Raw genomic sequence first — 12,647 nt, 5'->3', positions numbered from 1 at the left:
AAGAGCAGAGAGGCTGATTTAATCTAGTGAACATTTCTTTTAGGCAGCAGTAAAGCCGAGACAGTAATCCTTTCTTTATTCTGGATGGTCTGCCAGAACACTCCTCTGGGCCCAGTAGCAGAGCTTCCTTCCTGGACTGCTGGAGAAATGGATACATTCTTACATTTTGCAGATGACGTAATCTTGGGCCTGTGCAGGTGATTCAGTGACAGTTATCTTTCGTTCTGTTGGTCTGCATGGGAAGATTTAGAGGCTGCCTTAGTTTCTTTAGTGGAACCTCATCAACTTATTTGTAAATTCTTTTTTTTTTTTTTTTTTTCGTTTTTGAGATGGAGTCTCGCTCTGTCACCCAGACTGGAGTGCAGTGGCACGATCTTGGCTCACTGCAACCTCCGCCTCCCGGGTTCAAGCGATTCTCCTGTCTCAGCCTCCTGAGTAGCTGGGATTACAGGCACGCACCACCACACCTGGCTAATTTTTGTATTTTTAGTAGAGACGGGGTTTCACCATGTTGGTCAGGCTGTTCTTGAACTCCTGACCTTGTGATCCGCCTGCCTGGGCTTCCCAAAGTGCTGGGATTACAGGTGTGACCCACTGTGCCCGGCCCTTTTTTATTTATTCATTTAGAATACCTTAGGCAGTTAACTCATTAAATGAGTAACTAATCACAGTGGCTTCTGAGAGTCAGAGTAGGATAATAATTAGGAATACAGGCTCTTGTAGCCAGACTGTAAGTGTTTGAATCCTGACTCTACCACTTAATGACTGTAGGCAAATTATTTTACTTTTCTGTGGCTCGGTTTCCGTATCTGTAAAAGGGGGATGTAATAATGGTACCTTCTTGATAGAACTGATGTGAAGATTAAATGAGTTTGTACCTGTAAGTGCTTAGAATGATAACCTGGCAATAATAAGCACTCAGGTTGGGCATGGTGGCCCATGCTTGTAGTCTCAGCTCCTCAGGAAGCTGAGGTAGGAGCACTTGAGCCCAAGAGTTGAATCCAGCCTTAGCAACATGGCAAGACCTGTCTCTTTAAAGAAAACAAACAAACAAAAAAAACCAAACAAACACTCAATAGGTGCTTTTAGAAATAGGAATTAGCTATTTCCTATTGTCACGACTGCGTGGGTCAGCAGTGAGAAAACAAAGGTGAGTAAAAGCAGGTGTGGCCCCTGCCTTCCTGGAGCTTATAGAGTCCCAGGGGAAACCAACATGAATCAATTCCTCAAACAAGTGCAAAGTCCCAAGTGTAGCAAGGGTCTGTGATAAAGGAGCTAAGAGTTTTTCAATGGGATCAGAGGCAGCTCCCTGAGGAAGGATTGCATCAGCTGCAGTCTGAATAGGTACAGTGATAGAAGTCAGTAGTGGTTACCTGGGGGATAGGGAAGGTGTAGACTCGAAAGGGGAAAGAGGGAAACTTCTGGGTCTCAGGAATGTTCTACATCTAGATCTGTGTGGGAGTTCCATGAAGATAGACATCTGTAAATAATTACTGAGCTGTATACTTTAGTGCACTTCACTCACAGTGAAATAAATGAATAGGCATTAGCTAGGTGAGAGAAGAGGAGGAGATGTTGCCGGTAGAAGGAAGGGCATGTGCACAAACCCTGTGACAGGAGGGAATGGGATAAATGCCAGGTCTAGAAGAAAAAGCCAGTGTGGCTGGAGCCACAAGAGGGAACATGGTGTGGGTTGAAGCCAAAAGAGGAGTGGGCCTTACGAGCCCTCGGAAGATTTTCCTCATACTGAGGGTATTGGGATGTTGTTGGAGAGTAATTTAGCAAGTGGAATAAGGCTGGTGGGAGGGGAGACATGGTTAGATTTGCTCTGCAGAGAGCTCCTCGGGGAGGCCAGAATGGATGAGTGTGTGCTTTGCAATAGACTATATGTGAGGTGATAATATGGACCGGGATGGTGGTGGAGGGCAGTGGGCATCTTTAGGAGGTGGAGTTGACTTGGTAATGGGTTAGTAATGGGGAATACTAATGGGGAAAGGCCAGGGATGGGTCTGAGGTTTCTGGCTTCTATGCCTGGATGGTTGGTTGTGTTGAACTTGGAGCTAGCTGGAGGATTAGGGAGGAAGAGCAGTTGTGGGCAAGCTGAATGGAGGTGCCTTTGAGACATTGAAGAGGTGTCCAGTAGGTAGCTGGATATAAATCTCTTAAATTGGAATAACACTGAGGACACTGAGTTTCAGAGGTAAAAGGTGATTTCTCAAGGTTCTACAGCTATTAAGTGGTAAAGCTGGTCTCAGAGCTGGATCCTGTGACTTCCAAGCCAGGGTCCTCCCACAACATCATTGGGTCTTCCTTTCATAATTGATGAGTCTACTCCATCTTGACCTGATTCTTACTAGCTGTGATTCTAGAGGCTGATGTTCTGATTTTCCTGAGTTCTGTGGGCACACCTTGGAGCCCGTTGCACACTGAGCATTCACTGCAATGAGGCAGAGGCTCTTAGTTTTACATCTTCCATTGGAGGAGCACATCGCTCCCCAGGGCTCCTCTGACTAAGCCTGATTCAAGGTACTCTGGGTATTTTAGGAGCTAATATCCTTTTCTTCTGGCCCTCTGGAAGGACTGACATGCTCTGCTGCAGTGGTTGGATGTGGCCAAGGAGGAGGAATCATCGAAACCAGGGCCTGCTTTGCCAGTGGTGTTTCTCTCCAGTGGCAGCAGCTGGTGCTCAGCAGGTTCTGAATGTCCCTGCTTTCTGTGCTACTTCCTAAAGGCTGTGGGAGGTAGAGAACCCTGGCCTGAGGCAAAGGGAAGGTGGAATTGTCCTCAGCCTGGCACCACTTGCTCAAGGGGTGGACCTTTGCTCTCACTGGGGCAGCTTGACCCAAGCTGCCTTCTGGCTTCTCAGGTCGCTTGCTTTCTGGAGTCAGCCTCACTTCTTCCTCTGCCCTTAGTCAGCAGGAAGTGTCTTCCTTTCACGTGCTTGCAGGGTGCTGCCTCCCCTCACCTGCCTCCCTGCTGTTGAGGTTCACCAGAGTCATTCAGATGACTCTCCTCTGTCCTCGCTGTCCCCTCCTCTGGTCTTCATGGACTTAAAACCCTCTCCCCAAGGTGTTCTGTGCTGACCGCTGGAAGGCTGTGGTTTCAGCAAAGACTGTGGCCAGGGCCTGTGACGCAGGCCCTCGCAGCACAGCCCAGAATAGCCTCGGCTTTGCTGCTTTTCCAGCTGCCCTATCACTTTGCAGGCTGGAATCTAATTTGCTGTCCACCCTCTCCACCCCAGTCTCTCAGCCAGTGCTGCTTTCTTTGCCCATAAAATATTTATAATCACAGATTATGTTTCCCTATGAGTATAAACTTGCTTTTGTTGTTTTTCCCCTTCTGTGCCCTTAAGAATCTGCCCCTGACAGGCCAAAGGGCTTTATTCTCTGGGTTCATGGACTTCATCACACTTTCTTTGCTGAAGTGGCTGGCTCCGCTCATGGTCCTACTCCCTCTGCTAGATAACTGCTGAAGAAATGTGAGAAAAGAGCTCTAGGTTAGTTATTGTAGTCAGAGACCTGGGTTCCAGATGGAACCCTGCTGCTAACTAGCCGCAGCCTCTCGAGGAGTTGGGAGCTTATTGCTTGAGGGCTTGGTGCTCAGGACCTCTGGCCAGTGGGTGTGACTCCTAAGGACCAGCCACATTGAGGGATGTGCCTTTGGCTGCTGATGAGGTGAGGGGGGACCTGGCCAAAGCATGTGCAGAGAGGCCTTGCCACCATCAGCACTCCTGAAGCTAGTCACCTCTGGCACAGATGTCCAGTCCACTTTCTGTGTGCCTTTGGGAAGTAGCACAGAAAGCAGGGAAATTAAGAGCCACCAAGTACCAGCTGCTGCAGCTGAGGAGAAGCACTCACCACTGTTTCTCCCCTGAAATTCTCAAGCCCAGCCTTGCACTTAGGAGGGCAGCAGCCACTGTGAGGCAGAATTCACTGGAGGTGTGCCTCCTCCTGTGTCAGAGTGAGGAGGAGGGTCAGGGCTGGGGTCAGTCCGGGGGTGAGATCCTACTGTGCAGGCAGGAGCCCAAGGCCGTTCCGCTCCAACCTCCCCGTGCGCAGCCTCCTTAGTGTCCTTCCTCAGGCCTCTCATTGCCTTTCTTGGCCTCTTCTCATGGTCTTTCATTTTCTTTCTCAGTGGCTGAGAAATCTTGTTTTTGACAAAAATTGTATGATACTGGACTCAAATGCTTAACTGAAATTCGAATCTGTACCAGCAGCTGCATGTCTTTTCTTCCTCTAATTTTGTAATTCAAACTTAAAATCGTGGGACTTCTGTTTCATTCTTTCCCACCGGGAGAATGGTAATGGATTACAATTCAGTTCTTTCCAGCATTTTGGACACCTTCTTGCTGAATTATTTTGCCAAATATTAGTAATTTTCTGAATTATTTGGGCTTCCTGGGCTGAAAGTGGTGATGAGTTTGCTTCTCAACTTTCAGTATAAAGATGGTGATTCCCATTCCCAAATCCTAGCTAGATTTGGGAACAGTAATAATCTGTTGTCATTTGCTTGATATTATGGCAAGCTGTTTCATAAGACGTGTCGCAGGCATTTTTTAAATGAAAATTAAACTTATTTTAGTTTGGGAGTTTCACAAGAACTCTTGAATAATTGTGATACCTTTGGATATTATGAAACCTTGATTGGCAACTGATTTGAGGCCAAGTGTTTACATGCTCAGTAGAGACAGTTCTTGGCTGATCTGGACTGATGATCCAGTGTGTGATCACAGCTGCTCTCCCTGCTCCCCACTGAGCTCCCTGTTGATTGGCACCACTTCTCAGGGGGCTGCCCAGCACAGGAAGAGGAGAGAAAGAGAGACCTTTGGGTGCTGGCCTTCTCAAGGGATACTATACCTGGCTTCCAGTGGGTTTCCCAGGCAGGGAGTGGGCTGTGCTGCCCCATCCCCACAGGCTAACCCAGTGCCCTTCCTGGCTGGCCATGGCTGATGTCTGCAAAGAGGCAGGTACAAATGGGTCAGGGAGCAGGGCTTTCATTTGTCCATCTGTCTACTGGCATCCTGTCAACCAACTGCATTAACTCATCACTTATGCTGCCAGGTCTGGTAAAAGGTTTGCAGGTAAAGAAGGATGAAATCCTTGTCTGAAATTAGATTTCAGGGTTATCTCTGGATTTTGTTTCTCCAGGCTGGGTCCCCATAATTGAGGGCAAGGCTTTGTTGGAGTTAACTCATCTATGGCTTCAGAACAGTTTATTTCAAAACAAAGATGAAGTGAATTCCCACCATTGTGGTTTGGACCATTCATGATGACCATGTCGACTTGGGGAGCTGAGGAGCCACCCACATTTCACATATGAGACTAGCAGATTTAGGACTAGAACTTGAGTTTTCTCATGCCCAGTCCAGGTCTTTTCACTGCATCTGACTGTGACATGAGACGCTTTCGCTCTGTTGCCCAGGCTGGAGTGCAATGGCATGATCTCAGGTCACTGCAACCTCCACCTCCCGGGTTCAAGCGATTCTCCTGCCTCAGCCTCCCAAGTAGTTGGGATTATAGGTGCCCACCACCATGCCCAGCTAATTTTTGTGTTATTAGTAGAGATGGGCTTTCTTTTTTTTTTTTTGAGATGGAGTCTTGCTCTTTCACCCCGGCTGGAGTGCAGTGGCACTATCTTGGCTCACTGCAAGCTCCGCCTCCCGGGTTCACACCATTCTCCTGCCTCAGCCTCCCGAGTAGCTGGGACTACAGGTGCCCGTCACCACGCCCAGCTAATTTTTTGTGTTTTTTTAGTAGAGACGGGGTTTCACCGTGTTAGCCGGGATGGTCTCGATCTCCTGACCTTGTGATCCACCGGCCTCGGCTTCCCAAAGTGCTGGGATTACAGGCGTGAGCCACCGTGCCCGGCTGAGATGGGGTTTCAACATGTTGGTCAGGCTGGTCTCAAACTCCTGACCTCAAGTGATCTGCCTACCTTGGCCTCCCAAAATGCTGGGATTACAGGCGTGAGCCACCACGCCCGGCCCGAAAAATACTTTTGAATGGGGCCATACCTGTCCCACCTGAGGGGTAGGAAGCAGCATTGCTTGTGAGGAGTTGAGAGAATTTCAGCTGCGCTGAGGAGCAGGACTTCCCAGGGCATGTAGACCAGGTGGTTGGAGTATGTGGTGCTGGTGGGTGGGAGGGAGGCAGGATGCTTGTGAGCTGTGGTCTGAAACCTCTTCGACCCCTTCATTCCTCACTGGGTCTGAAAGCTTCAGAGCCCACCTCGCTGCTTTTTCTTCTGAGTAGGTGCTTCCTCACTGGGATCCATGTGATTTTTGAACCCCCCTGGCAGACCTCTACCTCTGTGCAGCACTTTCCAGTTTGCAGTGCCTTCACCTTTTAGTCCTAGAAAGTTTCTTCCAGCCTAGAACTTCTGTGACTCCAGGCCTTGTTGACAACTCTGAGTAGTAGGTAGGGCTGGTGTCCCTGTTTTAAAGATAGGAAACAGTAAGTAAGTGGTAGAGTTGGGCCAGTGTTCTCCTTCCTCTGTGGGGCCCAGGCTGATCCCTGTTGCTCCTCAGTATAGCACTTCTTACAGCACGTTGAAACTGGGCAAGCCCATGGGCTTAGGAGCAGTCTCTGTCTTGTTCATAGTTCTATCACTGATGCTTAGTAGATGCACAAAAATATGACAGCTGAAAAGTTAAAATTTGTATTCTCAATTTAGGAGTCTGCATATGGACATCTAGTATAGGGGTTGGTAAAAATTAAGACATTATGGAGTGTCTACAAGGACCCGTGGTGGACAGAGTTGCCTATCTCCACCATAGATCCTTATCCCAAGGGCTTCACCCACACTGGCCAGATGCCCAGTGTTTCCTGTTTCCGCATTAAACTCCAGTTTATGACTCCAGTTTAAGATATTCTATGATGTCTATAACCGCTTCAGCTGGCGTGTATTTTTACTCTTTAGGGGGAGAAAAAGCTGTACAAGAGATAAGGCAGTGGTTCTCAGCTGGGGACATTTGGCAGTGTCTGGAGATAGTGTTGGTTGTCACAACTGGGGGCAGCGTCTAGTGGGTAGAGTCCAGGGATGCTGCTGGCCATGCTACAATGTGCAGGACTGCCCCCACAACAAAGAACTCCCTGGCCCCAAGTGTTGACAGTCTTAAGGGTGAGACTAGGTGGGACCTGTTGTGTATAAGGAGGACAGAGAGCATCTGGGAGTCATAGTGAGCCAGTGGTTCATAGATAGTGGTGTAGAATTACAGGAATGAAGCCACATTGCAATCCATGGACATATGCACTTGATCACTGTTTATCTGCCCATTGCCATGATTTGGGCCCTAAAGCTGGAGTAGGTGTTGGAAAATGTAGAAAGGCTGCAGTTTACTGAAAGGTTGAGGCCAGCAGTCAAGGCCATCGGAGGACTGGGGCCATTTGGCTCACAGAGTGAGGTGGGGAGAACTGGTCCACATGATTGCATGTGCAGTGCTCTGGGTGGGGGGTTGAGGCCAAAGCTTTAGCTTGGGCTCAGCCACTGGCTTGCATCTCAGGTCACTTTGGCTGGTCACATTTCTCAGAGCTTTGGTTTCTGCCTCTGCCCTTACCTCTCAGGACTGTCTTAGCAGTGGCACCAGCAACCTTCCTGCCTTACAAATCTTACAACTTTGGAGTCACTTTTGGGTTTGTCCTACTTTTCCCTTTTCTGTTTTTTTTTTTTTTGGAGACGGAGTTTCACTCTTGTTGCCCAGGCTGGAGTGCAGTGGTACGATCTCGGCTCACCACAACCTCCGCCTCCTGGGTTCAAGTGATTCCCCTGCCTCAGCCTCCTGAGTAGCTGGGATTACAGGCATGCACCACCATGCCTGGCTAATTTTGTATTTTTAGTAGAGACGGGGTTTCTCCATGTTGGTCAGGCTGGTCTCAAACTCCAGACCTCAGGTAATCCGCCTGCCTTGGGCTCCCAGAGTGCTAGGATTACAGGCATGAGCCACCGTGCCTGGCCTCATTTTTGTTTTTTACGAAGTCCTGTCCATTCTTCTACAGCAGCAGTGCTACTCTTTTTCCTTCTGGAACTTCACATTTCATCCCAGGGCTCTGACCTGGTCTTGGCATGCTGCCAACTTCTTGTGACAATCTAGCTGCCCACTGGAGGCAGCTCTTGGAGGTAGAAGCCACATCTCTTTCAGCCTTGGTCTGTGGCACATGGTAGTAGGAACAGACAAGAGAAACCAGTTTACTGAGGGCTTGCTTTGTGCCAGTTTTGTGCTGGACACTTATTCTCTTCCAAGTCTTCACAATGATGCTGTGTGATTATTGTGTCTGATTTATGAGTGAGGAAACCCAGGCTGAGAAGAGTTAAGGCACTTGTAGTCAAGTGGCAGGCTGAGATTTGAAGTCAGGACCGCCTGACCTCATTTCTGCTTTTTCGCTGCACTGACCTGTGGTGGAAATATTTCTTGGTAATGTGCCCTCCCTCAGCTATTAAAATAGTTTTCCGGAAGCATCTGTTGGATGACCACTGTGGATACTTGTAGTTACTTCCAGTTGCCTCTTAGGTCAGCACCTTCCGGCCCAAGCTGAGGTCAGTGCTTCCTGCTGGAGGTTGGCTCCTGGCCTTATTTAACACCACTGTTTCCTGTCACTCCACAGCTTGGTCATCTACTCTGGCCAAGGAAATGGGCCAGTCTTCATTCTCTGCACTTGGCCGACTGGGGGCTTCCTGGGTCTTGGCTCACCGTGGAGCTGTTAACACCCATTTCCAAGTGGGTTCCTAATGTTTGCTGAGTGAGTTATCAAGTGAAGAAAGAGTGTGGGTTCTTCCCCATCCCCACAAAGGGCCACCACTCACCTCCAGACCCAATTCCTCATCTGGAAAACCCAAGCCAAGGAAGTCCCCTGCAGCCTGGCGGAGGAACTCTGCTCACTCGGTGCTCTCAACATGGAGGCGGGGGTTTGTCCCACTTGGAGACCTCGACTTTGCTCATTGCTTCTCCAACTCTGTCGGTACTGTTGCTGTTGCATAAGCCATGCTGACCCCACAGGTGAGCCTTGGCACATCTTTGGCCTGGAATGTTGTTTTCTCCTTGGAGAAGTGGTCGGTCATCCTGTGGAACCCTGCTCAGATGTCTCATCAGTGAAGTTCTGTTCAACTGACATTGATTGAGCCCTGGGTTGGACATCTTAATCTGTCCCTCGGGGTCCCTCTCACCCTTTTCCACCCTGCCCTGTGCCCCAGGAGGCTGACCTGTATGGACTGCGTCAGCGGGCTCCCATTCCTGCAGGGCTGACCACACTCTTCAGTCATATGTCACAGCCCCTCAGGCAGTGCTCTACACTCTTGGGGCATTGGCGTCAGGGCACTGCAGCACCCACTGTACTGGTCCACACCTTTGTATACAGTCCCCTTGTTAAATTCTCCTCACATTATCCCAATTCAAGTGGCCCCCTGTTGCCTGCTTGGACGCTGACTGATGCAAACATTTACCGTGTGTGCCCAGATGGGCAAAATACGGATCTTGCCCTGGAGAAGCTCTCAGAAGGGAGACAGATCCATGAGCAGTTTCTGCCTCCTGCAGCAGGTGACAGGAGCCCATGTGCTGTGGCAACACTGACCCAGGAGGGTCAGAAAGGCTTCCTGAGGAGATGCCCAGAGCCTGGAAGCTAGACAGTCAGAGTTAGTCAAGTGACAGGCTGAAGTGGGAATACCCTTTCATCCCAGCCAAAACCAGAGGTGTGATGCCAGGTGGGATGTGCCAGGACCTGCCAGCTGTTTGAGGTACCTAGAGGGTTGCAGTGGGGCTGAGGTGGCTGACGGGCCAGGCCAGGGAAGGCTACATGGGTTGTACTAGGTGCTGGGACTTTAACCCTGTCACTGCCCTGCTTTAACTGGCCAGTGGCTCCCCATCCCAGATGGACATTTATTAAGAGCACCCAGCTGCTGTGCAACGAACCCCTCTAAAAGGGATGGTATGAGGGGCCAGGAAGGGAGCAGGGAATTCAGTAAATTCAAGAGATGGCCAGGCGCGGTGGCTCATGCCTGTAATTCCCGCACTTTGGGAGGCCGAGGCGGGTAGATCATCTGAGGTCAGGAGTTTGAGACCAGCGTGGTGAAACTGTCTCTACTAAAAATACGAAAATTAGCTGGGCATGGTGGCATGCGCCTGTAATCCCAGCTACTCGGGAGGCTGAGGCAGGAGAATCGCTTAAACCCGGGAGGCGGAGGTTGCAGTGAGCCGAGATCGTGCCACTGCACTCCAGCCTGGGTGACAGAGCAAGACTTCGTCTCAAAAAAAAAAAAAGGAAAACAAAACAAAACAACATAATACTCTGGTAGGGCAAGGCAGGGATGGAGGACAGGAGTTAAGAAAGATTTGAGGGAAAATAGCTATTTAGTAGGTTGAAGTAGCTTGGCATAGAGAAAGGACCATGCTGGGAAACAGGGCAGGGAGTTCAGAAATTCAAGTTAGCACAACCAAATTATCTTGGGATAGGTTATTGAGAGGTGGGCTTTGTATTCAGAGGAACTTCATAGTGAAGGAGAATGGGGTAGGGGGTTGGGGGTGAGCACAGGGCAAGCTGCAGGCTGTTCCTGTGGAGGGGAGCTGGGCCAGCTCAGCTGCTGACTGATGGAGGCCTGAGCTGAGGCAGGGAGGGGAGATGCCTGCAGCAGCCATGGCACAGCTGGGGGTCTGGTGAGACTGTGTGTGATCTGGGCTACAGGGCTTTCTCTCCTGCTGGCCTGCGCTGCCCCTCGCCCTGTCCCTGTGCTCTGGAGCTGCCCCTCCTCTGAGCCATGTCCAAGAAATAAAGCGCATCCATGCCTCCCTGCACCTGCAGTCTTAAACCTATTGGGCTACTCAATTGATAAACTTCCCCTGAGGTGGAATAGGCAGGATCTGGTGAAAGTTTGGAGGTGGATGGAAGTGAGGGTACCTTCTAGGGCTCTGACTTGGTGGAATGGATGGGGCTCTTTATGGAGTTCAGGGTCTTAGGAGGGGAGAGAAGAGAAGGGAGGGAATTCTTTTCTGCTTGTTCAGTTGCAAGTGTTTTGTTGACAGTACGGTATACCAAACATAAGGTCAGGGGTGAGAACAGAGGGAGAGAGACTTGAGAGGCTTCAGAAATGCACGGTGCTTCTAATCATGAGGTCACCCAACGAGAGGCTGGGGAGAGAGGCGCAGTAAGCCAGGGTGGAGCACTGGAGAATCCGATGTTTAGGAGGCAGGTGGGCAGGAAGAAGCTGGGTGGGGAGTCGAGAAGACAGTCAAGGAGATGGGAGGAGGACTGGGGAAGTGGAGTCCTGGAAGCCAGGTAGGTGATGTTCCAAGAGGAAGTGGTCAACCTCAACAGATGAAGTGAGGCCTGTGGAGGGACAGGTGGAGTGGCCACAGGCCGTCACTGGTGAAGCAGTGGGGTCGGGCAGCCTGTGGTGGGGTGAGAAGGGGGAAGTGCAGGTGACTTCTGCAAGAAGCTTGGCTGAGAAGGGAAGGAGAGAGATGGGCTGTAACTGGAGGTCGACATAAGGATTTCAGGATGGGAGACACCTGAGCAACTCTTCTTGTAGATAGGTGGTTCTCCCCTTGTTTTGAGGGGATCTTTGGTAAGAATATGTTGGCATAGTAAGTTACTAAGAGATCAATATCATCAGCAAGAGAAGGCCCACTAGTATGGTCTGCATTTTACCCTGAAGGCTGTCCGGTAACGCCCAGACCCAGGGAATTGGGACCAGGCTGCCTGATGGAGAGCCTAGGCTCTGCATGGAGACCCCTGGGGGGACCCCTGGGGCTTATCTGACTTGGACAAAGGATGATTTGATGGGGAAAGTAAACAACTATTTGATGCCATCCCTGGACTCTATTTCTGACCATCTACTAGAGGCTTTGTGCCCTTCAGATACTGTGGGTGCTGTCAGGGGTTTACAGCAGCAGTGATCACATTGACTAAGCACTTCCTAGCCCAGTCCTAAGCATTTTATGTGCTCGGTATAATCTTATCTTCCCAGCGGCCTCATGAGGTAGGTTCTGTCGGCATCACTGGGTTTCGCCCTGTGCTACAGGCACGGGAACCAAAGCTCAGACAGGTGGGGTAACTTGTCTAAGGTCCCAGGCCTGGGAAACGGTGGCGCTGGGCTGCCTAACCGCGCTGCAGTGCCACTGCACCATACTTGGTGGTGGTTTGTAAGTGGAAGTCGGGGTGGGGGTCAGTGGTGACTGATAGAAGGAGACCCCAGCAGAGCAGGAAGCAGGAGAATCTGAGCAAGCGAAAGGGCACCTCATTCCCTGAGTCTGGTGGGAGGACTGGGTGCTCAGAGAGGTAAGCTTGTATGTTAGTTGGGAGAGGGAGGTTGTCTGCTGGGAGTGAGGAGAAGGGTGGGAGGGGAAGGGTGGGGCCAGCTGCCAGAGGGAAGGTGAGGATGGAGAAAGGGTTATCAGTGTACTGAGGGCGCTACACCCCATGATCTTCCCCGACAGAGAAGAGTTCTGTCCAGCATTACTTGGTGGCCAAGTGAGGGAGGAGAGAAGGTGGCTGGAGATATTTTGGGTCTGAGTCTGCAGGGCAGGGTAGGGGATGTGGCCCCTCTCAAAGGGTTTGCTGCCCAGGACAGGGTCAACTATGCCTTTCTCCACGATTTCTGGTCTTGAGCACAGCTCTTCCTGGGTGCCCTGTACGGGGCTCTACTCACTGAAGCGCCACCGA

The sequence above is a fragment of the Pongo abelii genome, chromosome 5 (assembly GCF_028885655.2).
Source record: "Pongo abelii isolate AG06213 chromosome 5, NHGRI_mPonAbe1-v2.0_pri, whole genome shotgun sequence".
Lineage (NCBI taxonomy): Eukaryota > Metazoa > Chordata > Mammalia > Primates > Hominidae > Pongo > Pongo abelii.
This window is presented reverse-complemented; position numbering follows the sequence as displayed.